The 5,958-nt window shown below is 35.2% G+C and overlaps 1 long non-coding RNA gene and 1 pseudogene across 9 annotated transcripts; one reads left to right on the forward strand and one right to left on the reverse strand.

Moving 5' to 3' along the window:
• Window positions 1-681: 681 nt before the first annotated feature.
• LOC118648203 lies at window positions 682-2,766 on the forward strand (annotated as a pseudogene).
• A 126-nt stretch (window positions 2,767-2,892) lies between these two features.
• On the reverse strand, window positions 2,893-5,345 carry LOC118648200. Of its 9 annotated transcripts, none has more exons than XR_004965200.1 (6): window positions 5,249-5,345; window positions 4,750-4,821; window positions 4,510-4,573; window positions 4,118-4,178; window positions 3,880-3,936; window positions 2,893-3,290 (listed from the first exon to the last, which is right to left on the reverse strand). It is a non-coding gene; the product is annotated as an uncharacterized LOC118648200 (long non-coding RNA). The 9 variants fall into 9 exon arrangements; XR_004965196.1 differs by having other exon boundaries at window positions 4,637-4,821; XR_004965203.1 differs by having other exon boundaries at window positions 2,893-3,322; window positions 4,637-4,821; window positions 5,190-5,335.
• Between the last annotated feature and the right edge of the window lie 613 nt (window positions 5,346-5,958).

Genomic DNA, 5,958 nt, shown 5'->3' on the forward strand with positions numbered 1-5,958 from the left:
GAGTATTTTTATAAATATCGACTGTGATTGGTTAATTTCTTATGGTTTAAAGCTTGAATCTTCATTGTAGACTACGCCCTAGATCGGATCTACAATAGGTGTAGTAAACCTTAAACCATAAGGAACTAACTAATTATATTCGATTATTTTTCTCACATTTAATTATAATTGGTCAGTTTCTTATGGCATAAGGCTTACTACCTATTGTAGATCCGGCCTTACTGAAAAGCTTCCATTGTTTCTGCTTAAAGGCTGTATATTTATTGGTCATCACATCGCTTCTTGCCGCGCTGCACAAGCGATTCCACATCCATGCAGAAATCATAAGAACCGCCGCACAGCTTCTGCATAACGCATAGTGCATGACGCATAAGAGAATTAATCAATCAGAGTTGTCTATTTCCCTCCCTAGGATAGAAATAAAGACCTCTGATTGGTTAATTATACATTATACATTATACATTTTGTACTATGCAGAAGGCTGTGCGACGACCCTCTCAGCTTCTCTCTGATGAAACGTGGCCTGTTCTTTTTAGCTGCACTGATGCACTGGTGCAATAAGTTAAAGTGAGACAAATATGTTTTTTCTCATTCTAACTTGTTGCACCAGTGCAGCAGTGCAGCGAAAAAGAACAGACCAATGGTGTCTCGTGGTGTCTCGATCATGTAATTTTTCCCCTAGGGCGGAAACGTGAAAGTGAAAAATTTAAAGTTACTGTCTCTTTCTATTTAACATTAATAGAAAGAGATAGTTACATAAAACTTTTCACTTTTCACATTTCCGTTATAAAGAAAAAGTTACGTGATTGCTACCCAGCAGACCGTACAGACCATCCTGTGCCATCCTGTAAACGGCAAATGTAAAGAGAAGAGTTCAGTACCATTTTGAAATAACTTTTAAATTGAAACTATTTAACTTTCAGTGCGCACTAATTCTCCCAGTGAAAATATGAAGAAGGAAGCATTGCACCGATTACACGCATCGATACGAAAACAAATGGAGTTCTATTTCAGCGACTCTAATTTGAGCAAGGATCGTTTCCTATCAAAACTTTTGCAAGAGAATCCCTGTAAGTATTTCTTCCTTGTGTCTTTTGCCTATATTAATTATTTGAATGAATTTTTATTTAATGTATATAATAGTATAAAATCTTACATTTTAGTTTTTTTAAAAGATATCAAAATATCGATCGTAATTGTTCTTGGTCTTTTAGATGTGGATCTTGAAGTATTTACCAGGTGTAACAAGCTGAAAGAACTGACCACGGATGAGCATATGATCACCGCAAACAAGATAGCTAAGGCTCTGCAGGAGTCAACAATGTTGAAAGTATCCGAGGATGGTACAAAGGTCTGTCGAGTAACACCGATTCAGACAAAAGAGAATGTTGACCAGTGCACAATTTATGTACAAAACTTACCACCAGGAGCGGACCATGACTGGTTGATCTCTGCTTTTTCCAAATATGGAACTGTAGATTATGTTTCGATTCCACGTTACAAGAGCAATAACAAGATAAAGGGATTTGCATTTGTGGAATTTGATACACCTAGCCATGCTCAAAAATGCCTTAAGGTAAGAGGAGTCGTACTTGTTTGCCAAATATTATATATTGCTATATAATTGCTATATGAGAGATAATAGTTCTAACTTTCATAACTTGGTGATGTGTTACTTTAATGTATTACTTTTAGATTAATATTTTATTTTATAGACATTCCAAAAAAAGGATATGTTTTGCCAACACATGCATCCCCCACTGAACTATTAAGTATATCACATTTAAACAATCTAAAAGTGATATAATAATTGGAGTGTTGGTTGATGATTCAAAGGCTAAAAAAAAATTGAAAGAGAATGAAGAAGAAGCGTTCAATGAAGAAACAGACTCCAAAGATAATTTATGCAAAGTTATAGAAGATAATAATAGCAAACAAAGTAAAAAAAGAAAACATTCTTTGGAAAAATTGCATGTTGTAGATGAAATGACATTAAAGTCAAAAAAGATAAAAAAGAAATTGCCACTCAAAATATAGTAGATCAGCAAGACAAAAAAGGAAAGGTACTCAAAGCTGAATTTGAAGTTAAGGTTAAGGATAATCCCTGTGATACCGAAATACATGTAACGGATAATGGTGATAAACGAAATTTTAAAAGGAAAAAGTATTCAGAAAAATTGTCTGTTAAAGACGAATATGACATTAAAATAAAGAAAGAAGAAGTACATAAAAGTACGACAAATCGGCGGAATAAAAAAGTACTAAAAAAAGACTCTGAAGGCAAGAAAAATATATATGACAATGAAATAAATGCAGCAGATGGCAATAAAGAAAATATAAAGGAAGAAAAATGTGTCCTGGAAAAATTACAAGTAGACGAAAGTGATACTAAAGCAAAAAAAAGAAAAAAACTAAAGATGAAACTATAACAGATTGGCAAGTGAAAAGAACAAGTGCCAACAGAAGAACTCGAAGACAAGAATAATAATCATAGTAATGAAATAGATACGACAGATAATCGACAAAATCCAAAGAAAGAAAAATTCAGAAAAATCATATAGCAAAGATGAAAGAGACAAAGGAAATACAGAAAATCAAGAGAATAGTCGCAATAAAATTACAGAAAAAAAGAAAAGAAGACACACTGTAAATGACACAATCACTGTAGAAGACATTAGCGGAGAAGCAATAAAAGAAGAATGTCAAAAACCAGTGACGAGTTCAAATAAAAATAAAACAAAATTATGTATCTTTTTTTTCAGGTGATGAAGAGAAAATATTGGGAAAAAATATCGAAAGACAGGATGGAAAAATTGAGTAGAAAAGAAGTCGACCAAAGAGTACTAAACTGCAAACGAGCAGAAAAAGAACTTGAAAATGTACAAAGTTCGATCAGGATTGATTATTATATTTTTTATGGATATGTGCACGCACGCACGCGCGCCTTATGCCGTCAAATCCGTATAACACATAACACAACATATAAATAATGACACTTATTATACAATTAAAACCATTAAAGAAAATTTAGAAAAATTAACTTGTATAAAATTTAATCCCTTTGTCATTTACAAGATTGATCATTATAATTCATATTTTAAGGATTTATTCTAGTATACACATATTTTAAATCTACCATCTTCCTCTGTCTCCTCCTCGACCTCCACCTGAACGATTAAATCTACCACCTCCGACTTTTGAAACCTCCATTATTGCCGCCTCTTCCTCTACTGAAAGATTCTCTTCTGCTACCTCTACCTTTTCTGCCTTCAGCACTTCTTTTCATGACCCTGCCAGGACCACCAACAAAATTGTTTGGTTTCTGTAAATAATTCTAAAAGCTTTTTCTCGGAACTCATAAAAATTTGTAATTTTCTGTAAATATTTGAGTGTAGTTATATACTTTTCTAGAGAATATTAAAATTTTTTTTCAGATAAGTACAAAATTCTATAGTTTTCTATAGCTTAATATTGTCTGAAAAGCTGCAGAATTTTATTTTTTACATTTTTAAAATATCCTAGCTAACCTTAAATATTCCTGAGACATTTCGTTTCAAATTTACGGGTAATGTGCGTTACAGACCAATCTTTCTGATACCATTTTGTCATAATCCCGCCTCTTTCTCCCTCAGCTTTTCTCAAATGCATTTTCAATTGTAACATTTTATGTCGTTACAAATCTAAATATTTGTTTCGAAGACGTTTCCAATCTGATTTTGCCATTATTTGCAATCCTATCTTACTGTAAATATTATTGCCCAAAATTTTATTTCTTTTTTTCCGTTTTTTTTTTCTTCTTTCTTTCATTAGTTTCCTCAATATCGCTGCTCCTCGTACCGAAATCTCTTGAATTAAGTACTGAATGTAAATGCTACTTACCAAATAAATATCGCGATGTCATCCGCCCCGGAACCGATCCATGTCGATTGTCACGATCTGCAAATAAGAAAAGAACACACATCAATGATAGCGAAGGATTAATTCCTCAATCGTGACGCGCGATTAACGCATTGAGTGTCGCGCAATCGCTTTCTCCGCTTGAACAAATATTAATTTAATAAATAATTTTACGTGTTCGACTGGATTATAACGTTAAATTGACATGTGTTACACTTACCAATTAAGTAATTTGCAATGCCATTCGTCCCGGAATCGATTCATTCTGCGTTCGTCGCATTCTGAAAGTGATACGCAAATTAAGATGACGTGAAACGACTTCGTTTCTTTCGCGCGATCAGCTTCAAGTGAGTGGCGCCGCGCTGCTCGGTACACCGAATCTTTTCGCAATATCATGCGAAGAGAATGGCTTAGCAGCACGATGTTACAAAAAGATTCGATACTGGCATCGCTGGGTACGCGTCCCTACATGTCGATTGTCCACACAAATAATCGATGATGCGACAACTGTCTTTTTGCGATATTGCAAGTATTGTCCAATATATGGAAAGTGCATAAACACAAAGTTAAGACTGAGAATTTAGCTCAAGTTACGATGCAGATTTGACTTACCAAGTAGATAGATATGGCGCGACATTTGCTTCCCGGCACCGGTCCATGTCAGAACTGCCTCGATCTACAAATCAAAAAAGAAAATGCAATTAAGATATGACGAAGAGATTGTTTCTCGCACAATCACCTTTGCGTATCACGATTGACATGTCGCTACGAATCGCGATCTTCGCTCGAACAAGTATATTGACAGATACGCGTTCAAACGAATTACAATTACGTATGATTGATATATATCACCAATTAAGAGATTCGCGATGCCATATTTGCTCCGGTCCCGGTCCATCCTGCGTCCGTTGCGTTCTGAAAGTGCTATACAAAAAGATGGAGTAAAATGGCTTTGTCTCTCTCTCGCGCGGTTAAACTTTACGCATCAAGAATTACACAGCGTTTAAAGGGCCATCTACAATGGAGAGTTTGTAGGCCGTAGCAGTAGTCGTAGACAATATTTCATTACGTACTGTTTACTGATTACGGCCTACAACAGACATTGAGCCAATTCAGTGGGTGCTTACAATGAGCGTTTAGGTGTTCGGGGTTTAGTTTTTAGTCACCTCTCTATGATAGCCGGCTTGTATATTATTGTTACGTCGTTATATTATTGACAGCATGGTCGTAGATTTAGCGTTGTTACGACTAAAACACTCCATTGTAGATGGCCCTTTATGCAAAACACATACAAAGAAGCTCGATCTTGATTCTTGAGTCTTCAGCATGCTGTTATTTTCATTTCACTCACTTCTTTTACTGTCCCATGCTAATAATGGCTACGTTCAGAAAACACAACCCCGATAGCCAGATGACCGCACTGTGATGGCGCTGTGATTGCACGTGTTTGCAGCATGGCGTGACGGCACGTGAAGTCCGGGTACCGCACTCTTGTGATGTCACGGTGGATTGCACGCCGTGCAATCACGGAGTGCACACACGGTGTTGTCACGAAATGCTGTCCCTGTGATAGCAGCGTGTTGGCACAGTGCGGTTACTTATATAGTTAATAACCTAAAATTCAGGTCGAATTATGTTTATAGGTTATGATTAGGTTAGAAAATTTTAATTTTATTTATTTTGTAAAATTAAACATTTTTATTTATAATTACATGTTTGATTAATATAATTTATATTAATATGATTGAACACAATATATCCTCTTCCTCCAATGTATAAAAATTCTCTTCAGAGATCTTCCAAATCATCTAGGAATTTGAAATCTGTTTCTGTAAAGAGAAAACAATCATATATAATAAGAACTGTCGAGAATTGTCGCCAGATATCTAAAAACTATCCAGCACGACAATTAAAATTAATTTTCGTGCTGATTTCAGCCCCTTAAAATTGTGTACACAAGTTTAAACGTTGGAACTCTGTTTAAATATTATAGAAAAACACAGCAGAATACGAGAACTGTCGAGAATTGTCGCCAGATATGTAAAAACTATCCAGCACGAC

Source organism: Monomorium pharaonis, unplaced genomic scaffold, assembly GCF_013373865.1.
Source record: "Monomorium pharaonis isolate MP-MQ-018 unplaced genomic scaffold, ASM1337386v2 scaffold_283, whole genome shotgun sequence".
In the NCBI taxonomy this organism is placed as follows: Eukaryota; Metazoa; Arthropoda; class Insecta; order Hymenoptera; family Formicidae; genus Monomorium; species Monomorium pharaonis.